The sequence below is a fragment of the Martes martes genome (genome assembly GCF_963455335.1).
Source record: "Martes martes genome assembly, chromosome: 7".
Lineage (NCBI taxonomy): Eukaryota > Metazoa > Chordata > Mammalia > Carnivora > Mustelidae > Martes > Martes martes.
Genome location: NC_137894.1, coordinates 49213318 through 49240899, shown reverse-complemented (window position 1 = coordinate 49240899; position 27582 = coordinate 49213318). Strand labels below are relative to the sequence as shown.

At 41.5% G+C, this 27582-nt stretch overlaps 1 long non-coding RNA gene across 3 annotated transcripts; it reads right to left on the bottom strand.

Annotated features, from left to right (window-relative positions):
• Positions 1-1840: 1840 nt before the first annotated feature.
• LOC308345367 lies at positions 1841-26653 on the bottom strand. 3 transcript variants are annotated; one of them, XR_013967058.1, is made up of 13 exons: positions 24939-26653; positions 23754-23882; positions 17810-17895; positions 14963-15075; positions 14701-14809; positions 13292-13387; positions 9420-9539; positions 8915-9042; positions 5057-5282; positions 4115-4197; positions 3850-3926; positions 3152-3343; positions 1841-2398 (listed from the first exon to the last, which is right to left on the bottom strand). It is a non-coding gene; the product is annotated as an uncharacterized lncRNA (long non-coding RNA). The 3 variants fall into 3 exon arrangements; XR_013967059.1 differs by having other exon boundaries at positions 9460-9539; XR_013967060.1 differs by lacking the exon at positions 9420-9539.
• Positions 26654-27582: the final 929 nt, after the last annotated feature.

Sequence of the window (27582 nt, the reverse complement as noted above, 5' to 3'; positions counted from 1 at the left end):
AATAGTGAGCTCCCTCAGTTTTAGTAGGGAAAGCCTTTATTTCTCCTTCATACCTGAAGCATTATCTTTTTCAGATAAAGTGTTCTGGGTTAGCAGTTATTTTTCAGCACTTTGAATGCACCATTCCACTTCCTCCTGGTGTGTAGAATTTCTGAGAAACCCATCAGTAAGCTAATGGAAATTCCTTTGTACGTCACTTTCTTTGTTACCCCCCTTTTTTTTTTTTTTAAACAGGTGTCTTGGAGATCATCTTTTTGCATTGAGATAATAGTGTTCTCTTAGCTTCTTAGACTTCTCTAGTTCCTTCCCCAGGTAGGTTTGGGAAGTTCTGTTCTATTTCTCTACATACACTCTCTCTTCCCTTTTCCCCTTCTCCTTCTGGTAGACTATTCTGTTTTTCTTATCATACATGATTAGCTCTTGCAGGTTTTTTTAATGTTTTTTTGTTTGTTTTAATATTTTTATTTATTTATTTATTTGACAGAGAGAGAGAGAGAGAGAGATCACAAGTAGGCAGAGAGGCAGGCAGAGAGAGAGGAGGAAGCAGGCTCCCTGCTGAGCAGAGAGCCGGATGCGGGGCTTGATCCCAGGACCCTGGGATCATGACCTGAACCGAAGGCAGAGGCTTTAACCCACTGAGCCACCCAGGCGCCCCTTGTTTTTTTTTTTAATCTTAGTTTTCCTCTCCTGGATCATTTCTAAGTTCCTATCCTCTAAGTCATTAATTTATTCTTCAATCTGATCTGCCCTATTTTTTTTTTAAGATTTTATTTATTTATTTGAGAAAGATCACAAGTAGGCAGAGAGGCAAGCAGAGTGGGGTGGGGAATCAGGCTTCCCGCTAAGCAGAGAGCCCGATGCAGGACTCGATCCTAGGACCCCGGGATCATGACCCGAGCTGAATGCAGAGGCTTTAACCCACTAAGCCACCCATGCGCCCTGATCTGTCCTAATTCTTAAGCTCTCTAATGCACTTCTTCATCTCATTCACTGAATTTGTCAGCTCTAGAATTTGGCTTTTTTTTTTTTTAAGATTTCAAACTCCTTGGTAAAGAAAAAAAAAAAACCTCCTGTTCAATCATTTTATTCCTAAATTGAATCACATGATTTTTCTTATAGGCTCATCAGATTTCTTTATAGTCGCTATTTTGAATTGCTTTTCAGTTAAATCACAGTAGTTTGCACCTTTGGTTCAGCAGGGGAATGTTTGGTGATTCCGTATCACCGTGGTTTTTATAGTGCCCAATTAGATGTAGCTCTGGCCTCGCGCTGAAATAGCACACTGTCCTCAGTTGTCTACTTTGGTATAGTTCAACAGAGTGGCCACTGCAGACCTTTCTTTTGTTTCCCAGAAGGTGGTGCAATAGCTCAGGTTTTGGCTTCTCCCCAGTTGAGCTAGTTCTGGAGCAGCACTCAGGATTGCCTATTTAAAAAAGCCAATCCAGAAGCTGGCAACAGAGGTGGGGGGTGAGGAGAAGTGTAGGCTTATCACCGTGCTTTGGGGTTGCCTCCAGGCTGGTAGGGGGAAGGAGCCTGGAACAGGGTACTCCCAGAGGTCCTTGTGCGGACTTCCTACTGAAATCCTAAAGCAGACAGCAGGGACTGTTCGTTCAGTGTCCTTTGATAATTTTGTCTGTGTGTTCCCCTTTCCTCTCTCCCCCCAGTCAAGGAGGTCCCTCCTCAAAGCTGTGCTGCTGAGAAGAAATGGGTCCCTGGGCAGAAGTACCCTGTTTTGAAACTGTTCCTTTGTGTGCTTTAATACAGGTAGCCCCAACATGAGAAAAACAAATGAACATTAGCTCAATGTGTTAAATGACTGTCACACAACTTTGTATTTCTTAGTGTTTATTTCAGTTCTCTTTGCTTATCTAAAGGTTGGAAAGTAGATATATACATACAAAATTCAAAACAACTTCCTAAAATGGCTTTAGTGTTGGCCAGTTACTGACATCCTTATTTTGAAAGTTTGAATTGTCAAATACATCTAAAGTACATTCTTGCAAGCTAATCTATAGCAGCATTTGTTATAAAAAAAGTATTCAGAAAAGAGCAGGAAAAGTCACACAAAAGTGATTTACATATTTTTCCTTCATCACCCAGCACAAAGCACTTGTGCAAATTAATTATTAAGTATACAAGATATATACAGAACAGTAGCATTATGGAAAAGTTCACATGGCAGGGCATAGAATATAAACAGTGTGCTGAAGCCTAGATATCTTTGGAACCATAGGGGGAATCTCTGATCTGCACCAGTGTATGATGTATCTGAGGTCTGTGATACTCAACAAAGCTGCGAGGTGACTCAGAAGACTCCTGGCATGACTTTGGAGAAATCACCAACACAAATGAAAATGCTCTTTGGTTACTGAGACTGTCAGGTCATGGTTTCTTGTGCCTACAATTTGAAAACCAGCATTTAGTATTGACTTTTGCATTCATAGCAATTGGATCTCCTAGGAAAGGCTTTACGAGAACTCAGGTTTTATCGTGGGAAAGTCCAAATCCTGAGAAAGCAAGTAATGGTTATAAAATATGGGTATCCCCTATTAAACTTAAAGAGCAGGATTCCTGCCTGCATCCTATTGCAGTGACTTTGCAACTTGCTTAAGGAATATGTGTTAAAAATGGACACAAAGACTTGTATAGGTAAACATTTGAAAGGGGTAAATTAATATGGAAAAAGAGTAGACCAGACTCTTGGGTATGTGCTTAACAGAAGGAAAGGTGAGATTCCTTCCCCTACCATAAATTCCACTATTCTGTTTTATTTTAGTGAACATTTACCACTATAATGAGATCAAGAGGCAAGTTCGGAGAAATGAATTACATGAAGAGATGTCATCCTTGACTAAAGCCTCCAGCCTCCCTCCTTACAGGTGATCTCAGTCCGCCTCTGAGAGCTTTAGGAGCACGAGCCAAGTGTGAATAAGCATGAACAATCTTCCTTTACCTCTGGTTATAGCTCTCACCGAGCCTTCTGACATTCTCAGCCCTGCTGCTGCAGTCTGCTAGAGGGCCCAGCTGTTCCAAGGGGTAAACAAAAACCACGTATGTCCTCTTAAAAGTGGATGGTAGGGAGATGGGGTGATAGTGGAAATACTGGAGGAGGGAGCACGCACACAGAAAGGCCTAGTTAGTCAGAACTCACTTGGGTTGTGCATGATGTGGATATCCATGTCCCAGCTGAGATCCTGCTCTCATCTCCACAGCCACAGAACACGGGTAAGAAAATTACAGAAGAGGAAAAGGTCAGCTCCTCTATAGTCTGTAAACACAGTTGTGCTCAGATGGATTCATCCACGGTGGGATCCCACATTGCTTTCTAGTGCAGCACAGACAGCTGTGTTAACAGATTATGTGCAGGTTATTTGACATAGGCCACAAAAGATGGTGAGCTGGAAAGGTCTCTAGAGGTCATGCAGGTAATTTCCTTGAGAGGGTTAGTGGCCAGAGCTTGGCCTTCTAACACCACCTACCCTTCCCGCACTCACTCTAGAAGAACCTCCCTTTAGGAGTCACAATGAGTAACAGTTCCACAGGGAACTTGTGCTTCTGTGAAGATCCCCACCAATTTGATGTGAATAATTGTTCTACAGTGATGCCCTCTGACTTGAATCTCTGGTCCTGTCCCTCTACACTGAAACCAGGGACCTTGAACAAGAGAACTCCTATAAGGAGCAGACCTAAACAAACATGAGAACCATGGCAGGTTTGTGGAGAACAGGCCTATAGGCTGCACTGGCAATTTGAGATCAGACCTCAGCTGCTTCTGAGACTGGAGCCAGGAGGGTTAAAATAGGTTGCCCTAACTTTTATGAAGCAGACATATTTAATTTTTACCCTTACCTTGGTTTCTACATCAGTCCCTTCGGACTCTACCATCTGGTGGGGCATGTGCTGCTGTAGAAGATCTTCATTTTCAACTGGAAAAAGGGGAAACATGATGCAACAATCATTTTTGCATTTAAGAATAGGAAAAATACTAGAAATAGGACATCACTACATTCCTTCAGTTAATTAATGCTACATCTTAAAGGATATTGTGTTCTGCAAGAAGCAGCAGCTAACAAGTCTGTAGCCCTCTGAAGAGATACATCTGATGATCACTCACCCAGTTGGCGATTCTTATTTTAAAGTCTCAATATCCATAACCTGAACAGATTGTCCACCACCTCTTGTTTTATAAACATCACCCTGAAGCAGACAGGAAAGATCAGCATTATACTTTGATATAACTGAATGATAAAAATATTTCAAACTGAACTTAGGATTCTCCATCAAACAGTAAGGAAAGTCCTATTCACAAGTGCTTCAGACTGTGCTATTAAAGTACTTCAGAAATTCTCTCTCAGTAAACAAAAGAAGTCCAGTGCAATAAAATCAGTAACATTCTCAAATTGCAAAAAATATGTATTCCTTTTTGTTCAGTCTATAATTTAAAAACTACACCAAGGATCAAGAAATCTACCAGAAATTTCTAAATGTTCTAAGGCATTATACTTTCCTCTGGATATACCACCCCGCTCATTTTACAGTCTTATTTGTAACTCTGGTTATAATTAAGAACCATCCTCTAAATTTTTTCTAATTGGCTTTTCTCTGATTATTCACTGACTCTGATCAAAGGATAATCTTTCCATAGGCTAGGGAAGGGAAAGGGATCTAGGTAGCTCAGTGATAAGAAATGTTGATCACATTTTAACGTGCGCTTTTTATCTGGAACTGACAAATGGTAGTTCTTTGTTTGGATCTGCTTCTAAAGTAGTGGCTGAAACTAACTCTACAGTATGTTATAGATTTGGAGTTCCTCGAACAGAATTCTGAGGACCTGAGCCTCGTTCACTAGAGAGCAGCTGACTTAGTCAGAGTTTAGCAGATTTACAGCCTGAGCAATTCCTTTAGTTTTCTAACAGACAAACAAAAAGGTTGTATCGATACCCATTTATCTTTGTTGACCCTGCCTGTGAGTCATCAGAGGAAGAGAAGATTAAGTGGTTTTTTTTGCAAAGTTGACTTTCTGTATGTTTTTCCTCCTCTGTCAATTTGTTTTTACCTTGATTAGTTTCAATCTCCTCATCAGAGACTAGTTCCTGGTGGGTCAGCATGTACTTCTCCCACTTAGCTAGTGCCTTTTCATTTGCAGCAGATACTGTGATGGCAGGAGGGACATGTGGCTGCATGACTCTCAGTTTGGATGTTAGAGGCAGGCTTATGATCTACCCATCTGTCTCTCCTGCAGAGCGAGATTGTCTGTGGTGGAGACGAACTGGTGGTGCGTTCTGATCAGGATGAAAGAGGAATCAAGAAACAAGCATAACCCAGAATTAATTTAAGGGTATTATTAGAACTGCAGCAGGTTTGGCTACATTAGTTGATGACAGTATCAAAACAAATGCATAAACCTTTTCAAAAGCTAAATATGTTATTCAGGTAATTTAAATGTTCTCTTTGTATTTAACCACACAACCAACAAACATCTTTTAATACCACTTGTTTAGTATACATTCCACCAAGGAGCTCTCCTTTCAACAAAACAATGTTAAGAAAAAATTCTGGCTATGCTGCTAGGCTTTCCTGTGTAGGTGGTATTCAAGACCATTCATTTTACACTCTCTATCAAAACCATTATTTGTGCCTCCTATTGTAATCTGTTAGGTCCACAACTATGTTAAAAACTTCAAATGAGGTCAGTAAAAGCTCTAAACTTCCACAGAACACTCCATATACAAAGACAATAAGTAAAAAACTAATGGACTTTATGGTACATAATGCTAAAGAACATAAGATATAATAAGAACCCTATGTATAAAATGATTAAGAGACTATAAATGAAGTACTTCTGACTATTTGAGATCTTAAAATCTCAAGTAGAACTTCTTGACAAGTTCAAACACAATAATGGCTAAAACATACCAACTATTTTTTTCTCAAATATTTCATAAAGATTCCAAAAACCAAACTAAAAATGTAGTATCAAATCAGTCTGTATCAGTCATACAGTTAAAAACTCGTTGCTTCTAGTCAACTATCATGTAAATCTGGGAAAGTTAAATTTAGCACGTTCAGTCTAAGGAAATGCATTTCACTACAGGACATAGTTCCAAAGACAACTCAGTGGTTCAGATGTCTCCTGTTTGTTTGTTTTTCAGATGTCTCCTGTTCGTATAACTGGAAGCAAATTAAACAGTCTGTCACATGCCAAATCCTTCCAGCCTGGTCACAGACAAAGATCCTAACTTTCAGTTAGGACTTTCAGTTCTCCTGTCTGGAGAACTGAAGCATTTCCCCTATGTAATCACAAGCAACAGCTGCTGATGCTAAGTCATTGCTACTATAGAACGTGGGCGATAGAGTTGGCCACAAAAGATGCCCACACTGCCAGCAACCCAGGAAATTTTCCCTTCTTAAAAAGTGACCTGATGTTGAACAAAGTCAGGCATAGCTGTGGAAAGAAAAATCATGGAGAAATCCCTCTACAATGTTATCTGAATTCCTACCTCCATGCGTAGAAGTGAGAACTTCTAAACAAGGGCCTCACAGAAAAAGACAAAACTCTGACTTCATGTGAAAATGATTTTCCCCTAAAATTTGCCCTGAATTTTGTTTTTTAGGCTGTTTTCAGAAGAGAGAACACTGTATTGGTTGCAGTGAGCTTCTGTCCAGAAGGAATGGTACCCTTTAAAGGATATAGAGAAAACAAACCTATTGTCCTAAGTCAAAAATCAAGTTGTAACCAGAACTAAACTCAGGAAAGCCCTCTAGAAACTCACTTGTTTGGTCCAAGAACATTCTCTCCAACTGATAAAGCCTAACTGGAAAATTAAAGAGTACATTACCCCTCTAAAGCTCTTCACTCACATCCCTTCTCTTCTGGGGTGAGATGCAGATTAGTAGGGAGCCGGGGCTGCCTCTCCCCCAGTAAGCAGTGGTGAAAGGCCAGGAGGGCGAACAGCTAGGTCAGAGAGCAGTGCTAACCAGCCAGCACGCACATCCACTAAATCATGCCAAAACAAACATTATACTCTAAAGTTTTGTTTTTCTTCTTCAGTCATTCTATTTCCAATTTCTGTCCTGAGATCACCTTTTCTTTTTCATGTAGTTTTCCTTGCATGTAGTTTTATTTAAAACAGCACTGTCAAACTCTGAACGCTTTAAATGTAATAGTGGAAACAAAGCATGCAGGCCAAGTTTACTCCAATTCCAAAATAACCAGTGAAATCAACTTTTATTAACCAGTATGTAGCTATTCAGCAAATCATGACAGCCTGGAGCAGAAAACAAGTCAAGAAAGAAATCAAGAGTTTGGTTTCTGAATCTCTCTGAGAGATATTCCTAGAAAAGCTGGTTTTTACTGAAAAAGAGAGTCTTTCATTCTGCGCTACGGCATTCCCTTGTCAGCCCTTACAGGTAAGTAACTTGGTTCAAAACAACTGCAAAAACAGAAATAACAGATTTAGGATCAGCTGGATGCAACTTGAAATCCCTGGAACACCAATTACTAGTTATATGACAATTTTTCTGAGCACATTTCTTCCTTTCAAAATGGGGATATAGATTCCACTTATCTCACACCTTTCCTCTTAAGATTCAAATGAATTGATGATGATAAAAACCAAAGACCTACTCACTGAGCATTTGTAAGTACCAGGCTATTCACTGTTCTACATGATTCTCACATATTATCTCATTGCCACAACATCCTCTGAGGTAAGAACAGTTAAAATCCTCATTTTGCAGATAGGGAGGCCAAGAAATGGAAGATGAAATCATTTGCCCAAAGACATTATTAAGATGTAATATTTACGAAGTGCTTTCCAAGTAACTAGTAGGAACTAAAAGCAAAGTAGCTATTATTCCTTTGTGTCTATTTCTGTAGATTTAAAAAAGGGAGAGAATACACACCTACCTGTTTCTTCTGTTTTACGAGCTGCGGGAAAGTTCCTTGTCAGTCTAATTTAACAGTCCTTTCAGGACTACTAAGTGCAGAAACAGATAAGCCTTCCTTAAGATCTGCCCCACCAGGGGGCGCCTGGCTGGCTCAGTGGGTCTGGCCTCTGCCTTCAGCTTGGGTCATCATCTCAGGGTCCAGGGTGGAGCCGTGCATCTGGCTCTCCGTCGGTAGGGAGCCTGCTTTCCCCCCCCTTCTCTGACTGCCTGTCTGCCTACTTCTGATCTCTGTCAACTAACTAACTAACTAACTAAATAAGTAAATAAATAAATAAAGATCTGCCTGTGTGCCTACTTCTGATCTCTGTCAAATAAATATATAAATATAAATATAAATATAAATATAAATATAAATATATATATATATATATATATATATATATATATATATATATATATATCTGCCCCACCAAAGAACTCAAATTTGTTAAAATTTCTGGAGTTGAAATGATTGCAGACTGCTTTTGGCCCTTACATTGTTTGTGAAATTCATCAATCATCATCTGCCTTTCTCTAATGCCTTGATCAGCCTGGGAAGAGTCTGTTCATCGTTGATATCTAAAAGTTCACAGGACGGCAGAAGTGGAAAACTCTGTAAAACCACTTCTGTAACCAGTGGTTCTGCGTTGAATTATAAAAAATTACAAGAAGTTACACAGGAGAGAAAGCTTATTTAAACAAGTTGATACACTTGTGATTAGAACCCCCAGTTCAGTGAGCCATGTGCTTTCTTAAGTTGTCACAATCATACCTCCTTAAAAATGAGTTTAAAAAAAAGTGGGGAAAATAAGTTATAGTATGTAACAAAGGAAGACTCATTTATACTTTAGTTCTTTTTTTTTTTCCTTTTCTTTGCACTTGGTTCTTGAGAGGAAGGGAAGTAAGTAGTTCTCTACTGTGAAATCAATCTTAAGAAGAGAGACTGACAGACATCAGCATGCACATGATGTGACACAAATCTTACCATCTCCAACTGGACCTCCCCAAGCCTGGTTTCTGTATCTCCTCCCAGGCGTCAAACCACATATTGCCTTGTCCACTGGTCTTGCCACTTCAACTTCTTGGGTCACTTCTGCAAATCTCATGACTTGCCTGACATAAAACACATCGGAGGGGGTTTTTGGTTTTATAAATCAGCATATTCAAGTCTTTCAGAAATTATTCAATGAAATAATAATTAATTGGTCATTAGTTCACTTCTGTAATCAGTTTTAAAAATATTTAAAATGTCATTCTTCACATCAAAATAGTTGTTTTCACCATAGAAATGCTGAGACTTTATACGATAAATACATCAAAATTACCAAGCTCTCTTCATAATCTTCAGCCTTTGGATTCACACACATGATCATGCTTACTTTACCTTCCCCATCAAAGTAGTTCTTGAACAGATGGGTTAACTTTGAATCTCGGTATGGAACCATCTGTACGTACATTCAAACCCAAATATATAAGGCACAAGAACGCACACAAACAAAGATCTGCAAATGATGACCGGCTGTTGCTTACTCTGTTAGTTCCATACATTTGGTTCTCTCTCAGTACTTCCATACGTGTTCTTAGCGTCATTAATGACTGATTAATGTTACCTGACAGCAAAATATAAACAAAAGATATTTGAAAACAATACAGTAGCTACAATGTGGTCTGTCTGCCTATAAACTCCCCACTTCATTGAAATACTATGTGGAAATTACAACTAATGGGTTTTGGTGGCCCAGTCTAAGAAGATGTCCCCACATGGCCTGGCTGTACTTCAGGAGTATATTAATAGCAGTGTTTCAGGAGGGGGTTAACACCATCCTTCAAAGATTCTATCAACGGACTGTCCATGGAATGCACCATTATATATTTCATGGCCCATAAAGTTTCTTCCAAATCTTGAATTCTGTGAAAAAGTATATTAAATGCAGATGTTTAATATCCTCATATTAAAATATTATCTCAAAAGCGTCAGGCTTCATCAGCACTGAAGTCCCACCCACCCCTGCCCCCGGCACCCAGAGGGGCTCCTGTCTCCAACTAACTCTGTCCCCTCCACATCCAAACTAGGAGTTCAGTTTTTGTTTTTGGGTTTTAATCTCTACACCCAATGTGGGGCTTGAACACACAACCCTGAGGTCAAGAGTCATATGCTCTACTGAGCCAGCCAGGTGCCCCCAAACAAGGATTACTAATGCAATGTAGCTGTTACTTCTGACCACTCCTGTTTGGATTTCTGAGCCACGGCAAGTCTGACTGATTCATCAAGCCTCCAGTGATGCAGGAGAGCTCACTTGCAGAGACCCCCCAAAACATCAGCTAACTCCCACTGTGCTCTCATCCTCGGTCACCTCTCAAAACACAGAGCTCATCTGTCTCCATAATGTCCCATGATTCATGATTCTTCTTCCTTGACCCCAACTCCTTTCTGCTTCCACTGTGCTCTCTGGAGCCCAAATTCCTGTTACCAGACTTCCGTATGTCTTCACACCTCTCACAGAGAGCTCTACCCATCTCTCTCTCATTACCATTTCTTAACCTGGGGTCCATATTGCCCAGAGGTACATTTCAGGAAGTCTGTATACTGGATGGGAAATAAATTATACCTTTTATTTTTTTCCAGACTTCTGAAATAGCATTTCCTTTCAATTATGAATGTAGGCCAAAACATAGTGGTATCTGTGATTTTTGTCAGTACGAATCATAGGTAATTTTACAGCACCTTACAGTGCTACAGATAATTATGTTCATCACTACTTTGAAATTACATAGTTATAAGACCTACTGATACATCTTTAATTAAGGCATTAATAAAGCAGCATGTAAATTACTACAATGACAAGTGCCTTAAGAATACTTTTAGTGGGGGGGCACCCAGGTGGTTCAGTCAGCCAGCCATCAGACTTTTTTTTTTAAGACTGATTTATTTATCTTAGAGAGAGCCCAGGTGGGGTGAGGGGCAGAGGGAGAGGGAGAGAATCTCAAGCAGACTCCCTGCTAGTGTGGAACCTGACATGAGGCTCGATCTCAGGACCAGGAGATCATGACCTGAGCTGAAACCAAGAGTCAGACACTCAACCAACTGAGCCACCCAGGCGCCCCAGGCATCCACCTCTTGATAGTAGCTCAGGTCTTGATTTCAGGGTTGTGAGTTCAAGCCCTACCTTGGGCTCCACGCTGGGTGTGAAGCTTACTTTAAAAAGGGAAGGGGTAGGTTGCACCTGGGTGGCTCAATCAGTTAAGCATCTGCCTTCAGCTCCGGTCATGATCTCTGGGTCCTGGGATCGAGCCTTGCACCAGGCTCCCTGTTCAGTGGAAGTCTGCTTCTGCCTCTCCCTCTGCCCCTCCCTCTGCTCATGCTCTCTTTCTCCCTCAAATAAATAAATAAAAACTTTTAAAAACACATTTCCATCTAATCAGTTTCCTTTGTAATCCTACATATTTTATGTCATTCATTCAGGGATATTCTGTGAAGTGTCCATGGGCTTTACCCTGCAGCCGAGGTGCAAAGCCTCACAGGATTATCCTCTGTCAGAAGGATAGTGCTTCCCCCTGCAGCACAAGCAAAAGTTGCTTGTTTTCTGAAGCCTGACATTTATAAGAATGTTGAGCAGAGGAGGCCAGCAACATTCTCCTAGTCCCTAGCGGCTGCCCTTCCATGTTCCCCAGCATGCCTGCTCCTGGGTCATTCTGGTGTTGGTGAGGACTGCTCTAACATGCTGCCAGAGGACTTCCGCTCCCTCAACTCCAGTCAATCTGTCTTCACCATGTGAGCTGCACAGCTATGCCCACACCCCAAACCTTTATCACTCAGAACTCCACCTCCTCTAGATTCCTGTGCCCCAGCGAGTCTCCTCCTCTTCCCATGCTCATGCCCTTGTTTTTATCTCAGCTGTTGCCCATCCATATCAACACTGCTCATAATCCTCATCTCCCCTGTTGCTTCCATAATATTGGCAAAACCTAAACTAATATGCCTCCAGTCCAATCTCTCTCCTTCCAAATGTGTGTACATCCAGTGACTAGGCAGTTCCCGTGGACTAAGCTGAACACATCCAACACCAACTTTTCAACAGCCCACACCTGCACCTCAGACTGCTTTCTCAGCCACAATCTTGGACCTGCCCTCCTCTTGCTTCCTCTCCACAAGCAGATCAACTTCCTAACCAGCTCTCCCTTTTCTCCCACCCTTGCCTCCAGGGCACATGATTGCTCCTCTGAATTACTGCAAAAGGCTCCCAGATGCTTTTCCTAACACTAGACCTGCCTCAGTACATTAATTCTCTATATGGGAAAACAATCTTTCTGAACATTCATTTCCTTTCAGGGGAGGCTGCGTAACAAGAGAAAGACACAAGCGTTGAAAATCCAGCCAACCTTGGTTTAAAATCAGGCTCGGTCTTGGGAAGATTACGTAAACTCTCCCAACCCATTTCCTCATCTGAAAATAGGTATGACATAATCCTGAAAGGTCAGAATCAAGAAATCGAGCCCATGCATAGTAAATACTGTGATACACACTGGTCTTTTAATAATTGGCAATCACCATTATTCCTTTAGGACAAAATTCGGACTTTTTAATATGATAGACAAGAGTCCTCATGGTCTTGCCACCTGTTGTCATGGGTCACTAATCCATACCCTCTCACTTCAGTGACTTGACCCTGCCATATTCTCTCAGTTTACAAGTGGCTGCCTCCTCTGTCAAGTATGACTTTAACCCTGGCTTCCAAATATCTCACTCAATTTAAGTGTCAACTACATGAATTTCCCCCTAAACTTTCCCTCACATGCATCCCCAGACCAAGTGAATGTTCAAATACCGGCACACAGTACATATTCCATACATGCTATTAGGTAAACCATAACATAAATGGCTACACTAATAAAAGATTTTTTAAAAACCCAACATAGATTACTTCCAATTTGCTTTTGTGTTCGAAGATTTTTCCCACTTCCAGAAGCCAATTTTCACGAGTATGAATGTTGAATACCTGTTAAATCACTTAATTTTAAGGATCTGGTGCTTTACTGGCAATAGATACAATATGAATATAACTTGCTTTATATTTATTTTAATCACCCTCATTCTTCAGTGTATTGTAACATAGAATATACATATTATGTTACATATTATACAATGTATACATAATATATACATATTTTATATATAACATATATAACATACTGATACCAAACCAACATTACTAAAGAAACAGCAATGACCACTAAACTTAGCCTCCAGATTATCAAAATTGTAGACAATTATGCTTCAACCACCTATCAATAAGCATGTGACAGACTGGCATTGCAAGTTTTTGGAAGTTGTAGCAATAAACCAGTACTATGTTGTGCTCACCAGCTTCATGTAATCTGTTCCCTTCTGCTTTTCTCCAGTTCATTCTTTCACTTCCAGCAAAATCTACCAGGAACAACTGGTGATTTGTTCCTTTTCCTGAAGAGAAAATCGTAATTACAATAACATGAGGTATAACTGGTTTACAGTGTTCTTCAAATATATTTCAATCAACAAATTAGTAAGTCTTATAAATATCACATTTGTACAGTACAAAACAGTAGGGCCAAAGAATACAGGTTTTGGTGGAAGAGTCTGCTAAGAGCATAAGCTCAGTATACTCATGGTAGTCTCGATGACTTGCCTGTTGTCTGGTCTTTCACATTATACTCTAAGCCCCATGAAAGCAAGGACTGCCTCTCAACCAATGTTCTCATCTCTAGCACCCTGCACAATGCCTCACTGCAGGATCTCAATCTGTGTCTGCTAAGTAGTGACTCTAAAACAGGCCTATCCTAAATTTTTCTATAACCAGATACTTAACAATTTTATAATTGAAAAATTTCATAATACTCTAATTGTGTAAAAAATGAAAAGAGGTACATAACTGATTTGTAATATTAGGTTTGTTCAAAGGACAGCAAGTGTATATGGAGGCTTGACTTACAAGTGTTTTCTAGCTAGTATGAGTACCTACTCTATGTAAATCAGGCACTGGCTTAAGAATTCTACATGCATTGCCTGCTTTAATCCTCACACGGGATTATTAAGAGTTTATAACAATCAGACAGCTAACAAATTAATAGGACTCAGAATTCGAATCCTGGTGGTCTCCGGTATGCTGTCGTACCATGTCCTCATGCCATGCGGAAACCTTCATGATGAGGTTCAAATGGAATTACACTTTAATAGCTCAAAGTTATTAAATGATTCCTATTCAGGCGCAAGTGCTTTTACTAATTGATGTAAGCCTTGTAGTGTGACAGGCCCAGCAGTAAAGGATGATCAGCAGATGGGAGGCCTACTGGCCTATCAGCCGAGAGAAGAACAATTTAGAATTGTCATCTCCTAAACTGTATCTACCCTGGAAAGTTAACCGCTGACATTTTAAAACCATTAACTGAATTCCCACATACAAAATGAATCTTCAGAGATAAAATAATGACTCATACTCATTTTATCTCCTCTATTAAAGAGATTTATAAAGATTTGTAAACCTTTTTCACAGCACAATTCCAGGTTCTTAGATTTAATAGCCAGCTTCCCAAAACTACACTCTTTAATGGAACAATTTTTAAAAGTCATCACCCACATTTAATAATTCTAGAATAGTCTTCACTGCAGTCAAACTTCCCTGATTTAATTCTAGTTCCAAAAACTAATGGTTCAGTTAAAACAAGAAAAACTCAAAAAAAACAACAACAACCAAAAAAAAAAAAAAGAAAGAAAAACTCCACACAGTACAAGTTTACCTGTAAGACACTGTCTCCATCTGTATCCAGGGGAGCAGATTGAACATGCTTTGAGAATGGCTGGAGTCACGATTCAAATGTGTGTTAGCAATACATCTCTTTTTCTGGCCTGTGATGACAGAGACATCATTGATCAGACCTGAACTCAGTCATTACAGTATACGTGCTTTCTACTAAATAGTACTGCCATCAAATTATAGTGGCAACTCTCAGGATTTTATTTATTGTTTCAGATTTTCCTAACTTTAGCTTGGTTTCTAACCTCTCCAGAAACCTTTGAAAGCCTCCTCAGTAGATTTCACTTCTACGCCTGTACACCCTGCAACATACATGTTATGGTTCTTATCTTCACGAAGCAATTCAGATTGTGGCAGTCTGTGAGAAAGAAAAAGACATCAGTCTCCTAAATAATGAGATCCTAATATCTCAACTTAAGACTACGACTAAACTGGCAGGCCACATGACATTGATTCTTACAATGGGAATAGGCCTAGGCAAGAGCTCCAAAAAACCAGGAAACTTAGATAAGTATAAGGGTACAGAGCCCGGATTAGTTACATAACAGGGTCACAGGAACCCATGTTGTTCTAGAAGCTTTGCTCTAATGTGTCCTAATAAAGCACACAAAACACTAAACAAGTAGAGAACAAAACAGTATTACATATAGCAACACCACATGCACAGGTTAAGCAACAAAATCTAGCATTTCCCTAATTTTAAAAATTGAACAGAGAGCTCGTTCTCACATCAGAGTCAGCAAAAGACAAATTCAGAAAGTTTGGTATACACCAGGAGTGGCAATCTTTTCAAAGTGGCTGGTCAAGTTTTGATCTGCACGGTAGGATAAGGATAGAAAGGGTGCCGCCTGTTCAGCCTTAGTTTGGTGAGCAGTGGGGGTGGAAATGTGTGTCAGCCACCATGACTCAGTACAGGGCAGATTCCCCAAGCAGCAGGGAGGGGCTCAGAGGTAGCAGCCAGTGCAGTGCCAACGAAAAACCACCTACATGCAAACATGCCACAGATGCCAACCATTGGTATAACTGCACCCCTTCTCCTTAAGAAAAGAGTCAACGTCATCACATACACAAAATCTGTGTTTCTCATGGGCATGCTGCAACTGTTCCACTTACTAAAGGAATAAGGTGAAAGTTACTATTTCTATGGCAGCCGGGCTCAGTCCACAGTAGTGACAGTCACAGTGAGTCGGTGCTTAAAAAACCTCTACTTGTAGTATTTCTGCATCGTATTTAAAAAGACTTAAGAAAAAAAAAAAGGTTAAAAATCACCCTAACCAATTAAATCTGAATTCGATGCCAAATATGCACCCGGTGAGTTCATTCAAGGAGCTACCAGAAAGGTTACAAGGCATGCAAGGCACATTCATCAGTCTTCCTTTTGTAAAACTAAAACCAAGATAGGCTTCTTTGAAAATAATCTCTTTTAGAACAAACCAAACAGAAACGTGGCACATGTGTAAAAAAGTGAAATGTATTGGTAGCAATGAATCACATCACAAAAATTGAGGAAAGGGGCGCCTGGGTGGCTCAGTGGGTTAAAGACTCTGCCTTCGGCCCAGGTCATGATCCCAGGGTCCTGGGATTTGGCCCCGCATCAGACTCTCTGCTCAGCAGGCAGCCTGATCCCCTCCCCCCCCACCCGCCTGCCTCTCTACCTACTTGTGATCTGTCAAATAAATAAAATCTTAAAAAAAGAAAAAAAGTTGAGGAAAATGGGTACACACAACAAATGGGAAAGGAAGTAATCTATAAATTGCTTAATGTAATTTATTAAACCTGTTCTCAGTCTAATGGTTTTCTAAGTATCCAGCTATTTCTCCAATAATGTTCAGTTAGTCTTCATATTATTTATGTTCTGAGAGGCCCTAACAAAGACAGCGTTGAAGATAAGCATTTAGCTTAAGAACAAAACCACTGGGGTGCCTGGGTGGCTCAGTGGGTTGAGCCTCTGCCTTGGGCTCAGGTCATGGTCTCCGGGTCCTGGGATCGAGCCCTGCATCAGGCTCTCTGCTTGGTGGGGAGCCTGCTTCCCCCCCTCTCTGCCCACCTCTCTGCCTACTTGTGATCTCTGTCTGTCCAAAAAAAGAAAGAAAGAAAAAAAACCTCATCACCTTAAGAACAAGATACTAATATGACATGAGACTCCAAAGTTGCTCTGGCACAAACATGGATTGTGAGGCCAGGCTGTTCATTTCTCTTCAGTCTGAGCTGGAAGACCCAAGGAAATCTAAGGATTTGTCTTTTAACTCTGGTGGAATGATGTTACAGATTTCACTTCACATTAATCAGTGATGAAAGATCTGTATCAGTCGTACAGACAACAGCTTTGGGCTCCGCCCTATAGCGATCAGCAACTGCAGATGGTTAACATGGCTACAAACTCCCAACACGAAGCATTAGGTTCTTGAAAGGTAACTCCAGGGAACCCATGTGCATAGGACACTTCCTTAGGCAATTACAGTGTTTCTCAAAATACAGCCCCAAGGCCAAGAGTTCTCAAAAGTAATGTCTAAGATGAGGATTCAGGTCTCTCTTCTCTTTAGATGCCTTAACCCACTGGTTCCCTAATATAGCCGCATATCTGGTTAAGAATAAAACTATGCGGGGCGTTAAGCCACTGCCTTCGGCTCAGGTCATGATCCCGGGATCCTGGGACCAAGCCCCGCATCGGGCTCTCTGCTCCGCAGGGAGCCTGCTTCCCCCTCTCTCTCTGCCTGCCTCTCTGCCTACTTCCCCCTCTCTCTCTGCCTGCCTCTCTGCCTACTTGTGATCTCTGTCTGTCAAATAAATAAATAAAATCTTAAAAAAAAAAACAAAAACTATGCATTGAACACCAACTACATGATATATTATGCGCATTAATATGTGTATGAAATATATGCACATTATATTTCATTGGGAAAACAAAGGCATTATCACCATTTAATCACTGAGAAAACTAAGGCTCACTGAGGTAAAGTGGCTTCCCCAAGGTTAAGCAGCTGACAAGGGACTCTCTTTGCTACTTACTTAGGCTTTATGGGATCAAACGGTACCTCCTCCAATAGATCATAAATGTAATTACTATATATTTCGATATGAGACAAATATACCATAGACACTATCTTCATCAACCTCTTCTGCTTTGTAGAATTCTTGTATATTTATCATATCTGCAAACTCTGGGTCTACTTGTCGTCTGAAAAAACAAAAAAGCCAAAAAGTCTGTTCTGACAGAGAGCATCAACAGTAAACGATCCCAAGGGGAAACTAAAAGATTTAAGTTAAATGACCTGTCACTGCAAGCAGTCTATTCATACTTGTGGTGAGCCAACAGTACCTGCCGTGTCCTCACTCTCCCACCCAAAGTGGCACCTTCTCTAAATAGTATTTCAAGGACCGTGTGCTCAAAACCAAACAGAACTGAGCAAATAAACTTAATGAAGAACATTCCTCAACTTTGATCTCACTACAGTCAACTGTCAGACCAGCTACCCTTCATGTTCGTCATTCCCTATGCCTGAGAAAGCCACCAGACAGTGTTCCCCTTAGGCCAGTGTCACACTGAATGTAATTACTTGCTAGAAGGAGTCTTTGGATTGGGCATGGCTTCTCTTTTCTGCCATTCTAACAAGGCATCAACTTCACACTGTATATTCATGGTATTCCTATCATTAGATTTAAAAACCTGAAGTGGGGGTAAAAATCAGACCATGATTTTTTTAAGAATTTAACTTAGTTTTTTTTAAACATATTTAAGACATAAACATTTTTATTATTTTTAAGACATATTTAAGATGTAAGAATATTTATGACATAAGACATATTTATTTAAGACATAAGAAACATACTACTTAAGGTTTCAGAATGTATCCAATGTATTAGTTTTCCTTTAACACTACTGTATCCACAGGTCTCTTGGTCCCTATACCCTCAAGTGATATAGTCACAACTCAAAAAAAAAAAAAAAAATTACACTTACATATCGTTTAGCTTGAAATGACCCTATATTGTTAAAGATCATATCCAAACAACGAGGAAGTACACCTCCTTCCCCTGCAGAACCAGTCATTGTGTGAGTTCTTCCACTTCCTGTCACACCATATGTGAAAAGGAGACCTACAATATAGCAAGTCACATGGACTTATATGTTGAAGGTCACGCTGGGTTATATGTTAAAAGTCCTCCACTTTTGGGGCACCTGGGTGGCTCAGTGGGTTAAAGCCTCTGCCTTCAGCTCAGGTCATGATCCCAGGGTCCTGGGATCGAGTCCCACATTGGACTCTCTGCTTGGCAGGGAGCCTGCTTCCTCCTCTCTCTCTCTGCCTGCCTCTCTGACTACTTGTGATCTGTCAAATAAATAAATTAAAAAAAAAAAAAGTCCTCCACTTTTAATATTTCTTCACTGTATTAAGAAACAATTAAAATTAACGAGCTCAAAAAGCAGGCTGTAGGGGCGCCTGGGTGGCTCAGTTGGTAAAGCTTCCAAGTTTTTATCTCAGCTTAGGTCTTGATCTCAGGGTGGTGAGTTCAAGCCCCTGGCTGGGCTCCACACCCAGGCTAGAGCCTACTTATATAAAAATAAAATATTTTAAAAAGTAGGTTTTATGCCACCCTAACAAATCTGAATTCAAGGCAAACAAACAAATATATAAGTATCAAAAAAGTTTTTTGCAGAGGGGGACAAACAAGAAAATGTAACAAAAGCTTCAATAATCCTATCATTTTTGCCATGAATGAGGTTCTCTACCAAGGATTAGCCACAACATCAAAGAGCTCCTTCTGGGTGGTATGAATGCCAAATACTTTTATAAATGAATACTGAGTCTGTGAAGAAGGAAAAAAATAAAAAGCATATGAATGGAACTTCACTCTAAGCTAGAAATACATCTGTTTAAATGTATTCAGATGTTTCTTAGTGAACATTTAAGATCTAGACACCCCCCCAACAAAATGAAGTCTTTAAACTTGGAACCCTTAAAGTCATGACATAACTCAAGTTATACCCCTTATAAGCAAAATGTAGAAGATTTAAGTCCACTAATGCTTCACAGACTCAGGCTGATTTTAGACAGCAAAGATCAAAATCATCATGACTCAGTCACAGACTTGTGAAAATCATCAAGCATTATTCCATATACTAATTTACCTCTTGCTCTTTTAAAATGCGATAGCAGCATAAAATCAAGTGATTTGGTGTACCGTCTTAAAATCAGAAATGAACTGTAAATATAATCTCATCTGAGTTTTTCTATGAAATAAATTTTAATTGTGACCTTTAAAAAAAATCAGTACTTCAATTATCAAATCTCTATCAATATATGATTATTGTAACACTATATTACCAAAACTATTACCAAACTCCTACTTGGAAAATTTGATTGGGGACTGAGGTATATATGAATATATTTTCATGTAAACTAAATTGTCCTATTTGTCCAGAGGCTGGAGTTCTATTATTTCTGTCTTGTGGGAGGCCGCGCAGTAGCTTGAGAGAGAACCAAACCAGCCCCTGACTCGCGCCTCCTTGAAACCTAAGGGTTAAAGCAATCCTGTGGTTAATAAGTTGAGGTGCTTGAGAATGGGCCTGTGCCATGGGTCTCAGCTCTCCTGCCCGACTACCCTCTGGGGCTTATTTGGAACAGGACATGCAGGCCTAAAGCCGTGAATCAGTAACTTGACTTGCTGTCCCTGCAGGGGCCATAAACTGCACCTGATGCCCTTTTGGCCCTTCTCTGTCTACTTATTTATAGGGAACTCATCTTTAAGCAGCCCTCTTGGTGCCATGATGTTTGCACATGAGCCTTAAGAAACCTTCTAAGGGGAACCTGTGGAAACTATTCTAAGAATGCAATGGATCACTGCTTCCTTGTGATTTCTCTGTACGATACTTATACCAGAGCACTCTTCTGAATAAACTGGCACTGCTTGGACATCATCCACCTTGCCCCTCCTGTCCCCATCTCTTTGTGTCTCGTCTTCATTTCACCATCCTCTTACCCTCTCGACCCTGGTCGTGTTGTCGCGCCGGCCGCGACACTGTCTTTGTTATTTTTTAGTTTTTCTGTATTACAGACATTGCAATTATTTCTGTAACCTTCCTGGATGTCGCAGCTTTTATTTCACGGATGTCAGCACTAAGTTGTTACATGAGCATTCACTAGAATTTATTATGGATTATAGCCTTTGTCAAGCAGTACCCTCTTTTCTGTTTTATACCCTTGTTGTTAAATTCAACCTGTACAGATATCACTATCATGAGCCTTGTGTTTTTAAAATTAGCAGTTTTGTCCCCCTCAAAGGGGACATGGATAGATTAGTACTCAAACATACACTAACACAACATGTGCCAAGCACTGCCTTAGCCTGGCAGTGAATCATTTCATTCTTACCTTCGATTACATACTATTAATTATTATGCTCATTTTATAACTTGTTAAAGATCACACACCTACTTTACCTAGGCTAACTCTTAATTCGTGGAAGGTCTTACCCCAATCCTATAAAACAGCTATAGAGTTCACAAGAAGAATAAAGAATCTTAGAACGGAAAGGATACACATAAAATAGTGCTGACAGATCAGTCAGATGACCTCCAAGTTCTTGTGAACAAATCCCTTCTTACCAATAAGAAAACCAAGACCCAGAGGAGGAACTTGCCCAATCCTCCGGTGCTGACTGGTATCCCAGCCATTCCCAGGCCAGCACTGCCTTCTGTGACAAGGCAGTGAGAACTGCTAATCCCCACCAAGATTTCTGGTGGGGATGTACTTATACATAGGAGATTAATCTAAGAGAGAACCCTAATAGAGAAATGAAGTTCTTCACAGTAAGGCAGTTCTCAATTATTTGACATCTTTGAAGCCCACTCCATGAAGCCTTCCCAGACTATTCATTCATGCTTCATCCATATTCATTGAAAGGGGAACAGGACAGATAAGGTGCATATCCCCCTGAAGCTTACATTATAGCAGGGGAAAGAGACAAATCTCTTGATGTGCTAAGTGCTATCAAGTAAGCACATAAAGGGCAGACCAGGACAGAAGTAGGGAAGGGTGCCACTTCTGATAAGGTAGTTCTGACACTCTCTCTGAGGAGGTGATGTTTTAGCTGAAATCCACAGATGAGGAGCCATCTGTGCTAAGAGCCAGGAGAAAGTCCACACCAAGAGAACTGCCCTGAAGCAGGATCCGGGTTTATCCAAGGAACTCAAAGGACTGGATGGCTAGCAATAGATGACCGTGGACAAATAGATAGAAGACAAATGCTTATAAGCAGAATTTTGCTCGTTTAAAGACTTTATGCCTTGAAAAAAAAATTTTTTTTTTTTTTTGAGAGAGAGAGATAGATCACAAGTAAGCAGAGACGCAGGCAGAGAAAGAGGAGGAAGCAGGCTCCCCACTGAGCAGAGAGCCCGATGCGGGGCTCGATCCCAGGACCCTGAGATCATGACCTGAGCCGAAGGCAGAGGCTCAACCCACTGAGCCACCCAGGCGCCCCCACCTTGAAAATTTTTAAACAGGAAATGGGTCAGATCAGATTTACACTTTAAAAGATCTCTCTGGTGGCTCTGTGGAAAATGGAGAGTAAAATTCAGAGCAGAAGCAGTCCAGTTAGATTTCAAGTATGGTCAGCAAACCAGCGCCCCTCTGAGAATTGTTTTGTTTCCTGTCTAGGAGGAGAGAATTAGAGAATCCGGAGTAAGTTTAGAAACTTTTGTAGCCATTTGACATGGCTGCCACATCCCAGTATGACATCACTGGGCTCAGTTTATTGAACAGATTATCGAATCACTTCTCTGTGGTCTAATTCAGATGGCAAAGCTGCAGCACGAAATTATCGGTCATGATGCACTGAAAATTTTAAAGAGCTGTTCCTTCACTATAGATCATTTGAGAATTACTAGTCCTGGCTAAGCAAGGCTAAGATGGGTGGGGGCAGTAGAGATAGGAACAAAAGGACAGTTTCATGTTGGAGCAAAATTGATAGAATGTACTGGTGAATGAATGGCATATGAGCACACATGGTGCTACCATTTATTGAGAGAAGACAAGGGAGGAAATTATTTAGAGGGAGGAAAGAAGAGTTCTTTTGGACAGAATTTGAGATGCATATATGACATCCAGTGGATGTTCAAATTTAGAGGTGAGTAAAGGGTTAGGCAGAAGATTAAAAAAAAAAAAAAACCCTCCAGAATTACTGTATAACCAACATTTAAAGCCATGGGAAAGTGTAGAGAAGAGAGCCCTGGGTATAGCCCACCCCAGTACTGAGAGGTTGGAAAAGGAAGAGGAGCCCACAAAGAGTGGCCTGTGAGAGCCAAGAACATGAAGACTTAGACAGGAGACAGGAGGGGGCTTCAGGAAGGACAGTCCTGCTAAGAAACAGATTATGAGGACAAGAGATGTCCATCCAATATGAGCAGTCTAGAGCCCACTGGTAGGCAGGCTTCTGACAAGCTTGCAAGAGCAGGGTGCACAAGAGTGAAAAGCCGCTTGAAAGTAGAGACAACAGCCTGAATCACTGCTTCCTCCTGCATTCCCATAGTCCTTCTCTTTCAGCACACTGGTCTGTCTTCCTTCTGGGCCCCCAACTCAGCAGTAAAGGCAAGGATTGTGCCTTACTTATTTTTTAAAATCTCCTTCTGCCCTGCAGCTTTCATGTAATGTTTGTTGAACTGAACTGAACTCACTTTGCTCAAGATTTTACTAAAAATAACACTTCATACAAATACACAATGCCTACTGCTAATCTGCACATGAAATTCTATCTATGTGTATGTGTCTGTGTGTATAGCCACCCAGCACAATCATTCGTTAAATGATCCCTAATCTAAAATAAATAATCTAGTATAAGAAATTAACTCATAAAAGCAATCCTCTAAACTCAAGTATACCAAACATATGCCTAGCCACACTTTATATTTGGTGGTTATAGGGAAGTAAACAAGTTTTTCAAAAAAAGTGGAAACGTCAATTGTGTTATATGTAAAAAATGTTAAAGCCCTTCAGGAGAGAACATCTCAAGTAAAAACAGCTTGGTTCCAATGGGAATTACCTCCTCATAGTCTCTGTTTTGGTTGAGTCTGTAACCCTCAGGAGTATGAAGCTGAACAGTTGTATTATTGCTCACTTCTATGCAGCACTCTTGATCAGGAAGGCTCAATGGCCGCACCCTACAGTACACCTGAAATTACAGGAGGGGGCTTCCAGAACAAAGGTTGACTACTTTTCATTTAAGCTTCCCATTCATTCATCTGACACTTGATCTCTCAACAGAAGAGACTTATATAAACTTAATGCTATGAAAACCAAAACTTGCTACCAGAAAGTGTCAGATGTAAACAGATGTATCAGTTACAAGGGATTTTAAATACACATACAATTAAAACAAACTTGGGATAACAAAAGCATCAAATCACACAGCTTCTCTTCACTATTATACTGGCACCAATTGAATAAAGCTGTATACAACCACTAATACAAAGATCTCTAAAATTAACAGCATCATACGATGAAAATTACTTAAAAAGCTGTTAGAATTCTTTGAAACTGGATGTCAAATAAAATTTGGCCGCTTAACACTTAATATACAAATAAATATAACACATACATATATACAAATAAGCATAATAATATACAAATAAATGACCAATTGTTCAGCTGTATGTGCAAAGTACCTGGTTCCCTCAACTTAGAACAAGAGACACATTCCAGTGCCAGTGGAGAGAGAGAAAAATATCCCAGAATAAACCAACCTTCTTTTATTTGCCATCTGCCTCTAAAAGCAAGTTCCCAAGACTGAAATTCATGAAATACATGCAATTATGATTAGTTATTGGACTGAATTAAACTGTTCTACACCAGCATCTTTATGAAGCGTGTCATCAGTTACTGTTTAACAGCCCTGAAGATGGGAGAGGATGCTCATCCAAGCAGAAAGTTCCCTGCCTTCTGAGAAAGCAGGAAGAATTCTCCAGGACAGGTAAAGAATATTTTTCATTATCTAACTTTTCAAATTATGATTAGTTACAGGAGTTATACAGTTGACAACCAAAGACTTCATTTTACTAGACTAATGAATCCCACATAGAAACAAAATTTTAAAGCTGGAACCAGCCTTATCTATTTCACCAAATGTTCTCTGACTATGCTTCCACATCTCCATCTCTTCCAGGTATACACAGAAGACAGAAAAGGACTGAAGAAAACACACACACACAAATTTATAGGGAGACCTTACCCCAACTGGGTCTTTAAGACTTGTTTGGGATCCTTTCTTCCTTGAAGTTTCCTGGATGTCTTAGTCCACCTGGTCATAGGTTAAAAAATACTCAGTTCAAAAATAACATAAAAAACCTCACCTATAATTCATATAGAGACAACCTTCCTAGGATTTATAAAGTTCTCCCTTAGCAGTTCCAAAACATTACACCCCAAATAACATAATAAGCTGCATTAGAAGAAAATATGCAGCATATGACGCAAAAGTAAGCAAGACTGGTTTCAGGAGATGGTTTCAGTACTAGATAATAGTTCTATATTTAAAACAGCTTGTGTTTTTTCTGGAAGGACTATACAGAAAGTGAAGCATTATAAGTTTGAAAAATCTACAGGTAATTGACCACCCTTATCTTGAAAGCATTTACATACCCGCACAAACACACACACTGCTCCAACAGCCATTGCCAAGGCAGACTGACAAGGATTAACTTCACCAAATGATAAAAAAGCAGGTGGGGAAAATCCCACTTGATTCTTTCATCAAGATCTGTCTACGCCTTTAAGGAACAATTGTTTTCTCCAAGTTTATCATCCTTTGTCTCCAAACAAAATTTAGTCTCTAACCTGCAATTTCTTGCTCTCTTGGAATCAAAAGAAAAAGATATTTTGACTTCACCAATTTCACGAAAGTATGCGGCTTTCCTCCAAGGCAACCCCCACATTTATCTATAGTGCAGATAAACCTTTAACAATAAAATTAAGTGTAATTACTGGCGTGGACTTTAGATTATTAAAATATTTTCGCAACACAGCCCGAAATGAAACAAGCAAATTAAGTGTTTCCAGTACAAAATATCACGGTGCGTTTTCTTAAGCTAATTTTTTTTTTTTTTTTTAAGATAAAAGATTTTGACTTTGGCCCCTTCAGAAAACCGGCTGCCTTGGCAAAGTATTGCTTTACGCAGGAGCGGTCCGGACCTCATGCACCACGGGCTTGGGCGCTCGGGGGCGGGCCGGGGCTGTGAGCCGGCTCGGACCCCCGCCCCAGTACATGGTCTCGACCTCCGGGCCGCTGGGCTGGGCTCGGAAGAGCACGCCGCGCTCGCGGGGGACCAAGGCCCTCCAGGGACGGAGGCCGCCCGGTGCCCGCAATACCAGGGCACAGCCCACGAGGCGACCCCTGCCCGCACCACCAGCGTCAGAGTGCAACCTGGAAACGCCGGTGGTCGGGCGGGAAAGGGCCACTTCGTTAAGGGCTGGCGGCGGCGCCGGAGCCAGGCGGGTGGAACCCGAGCTGACGGCAGCCCACCAGGCTCTGGGCTCCCCGTTTCCCCCGACGTGGGCTGGGCTCTTCCGCTCTCTGGAGGCCCGAGGCGGGACGCCAGACTCCGGCGTGAGGGGAGGTGGGGACGTGGAGGACGCGTCGCGGACCGGTCCCCGCCAGCCGGGCTCTCCTTAGCGGCCCAGCGCGGGAGCTTCCACTTGGGAGGCCGCGGTCCGGACAGCACGGGACTCGGTGCAGACCGAGGAGACGCCGGCCCCGGCCCCGCGGCCCGGTACTCAACGCTGGCTTCATGGCAGCGTGCTCCGTGCTGCCGGGATAAGCGAGCGGGGCGCCGGGCTCGATCCGGCGGGCTGGTGAGGGTGGCGGGCGGCGAGCCAAGGAACGGGTCGCGGGAAACGGGACTCGGCCACTGAGGCGCGGCGCTCGGAAAACCCGGCAAAGGCTACCGCGAGCTCAGGTGAGCGCGCGCCCGGCGCATTTTTATACGGGCCAATCAGCGCCCGCCCGCGGGGGGAAAAAAAGGCGGGGCCTCAAAGGAAGTGACTGCTCTGCCGGAAATGGTGCTGGTTTCCTAGGCGACCGCCGGGCTGGAGCGCGAGGCGTCCAGGATGTAGGGCTGCAGGGCTAGAACAGGGACCTCAGACGTAATAAAATCCAACCCCGTTTCCACTTTCCCAGGAGGAAACTGAGGGTTTCTTTTCCTACAGCACAAGACGGCCAATGGAAGGACAAGTCCAGGGTCAAGTCAGAGGTCAAAGGTGTTCCAGGACGGGAGTGTCCTATTCTTGTCCTGTGCCCTGCATCTCTCACTTCCTCCCTGGCTTCCATATCACCACATCATGTTGGATTTCGTTCTCTCCTTCATCTTTCCTGGGTTCTCCCTCTCAGGTTCCTCCAGCTCTTTCGTAGATAAACACTGTGTTATGCAATTCTTAATGTTTGATCCTGGTGTTGTTTAAAAGAAAACCACAGGCCCAAAATGGAGTCCCTCATGCTAGGCCGAGTCACCAAACCGGACCCTACTCTCTTACCTAGGTACAGTTTCTACCTCGCTCCAAAACGTAGTCTGAACCGGTTAGTCTGAACCGGTCAGTCAGGAACTTTCCCGTCTCAGCACAGGTGACGTCATCTCCATCTCCCCTCTCCCCCTGCTCCCCGACGCCCACAAAGGCAGATGCCCACAAAGGTAGATGAGATGATCCTCGAAGACCCCCTGCCCTTCTCCCTGAGGGAAGGTGACCCGGCCTGAAACAATCCTATCTCTTCTTTCAGTAATGATTTCCTTTTCCCACCCTCCTTCCTACAAAAACCTTTAATTCTGTACAGCTCCCAGGAGCATGTCTCCGTTTGCTAGACAGGATGCTACCATTCACCTTAA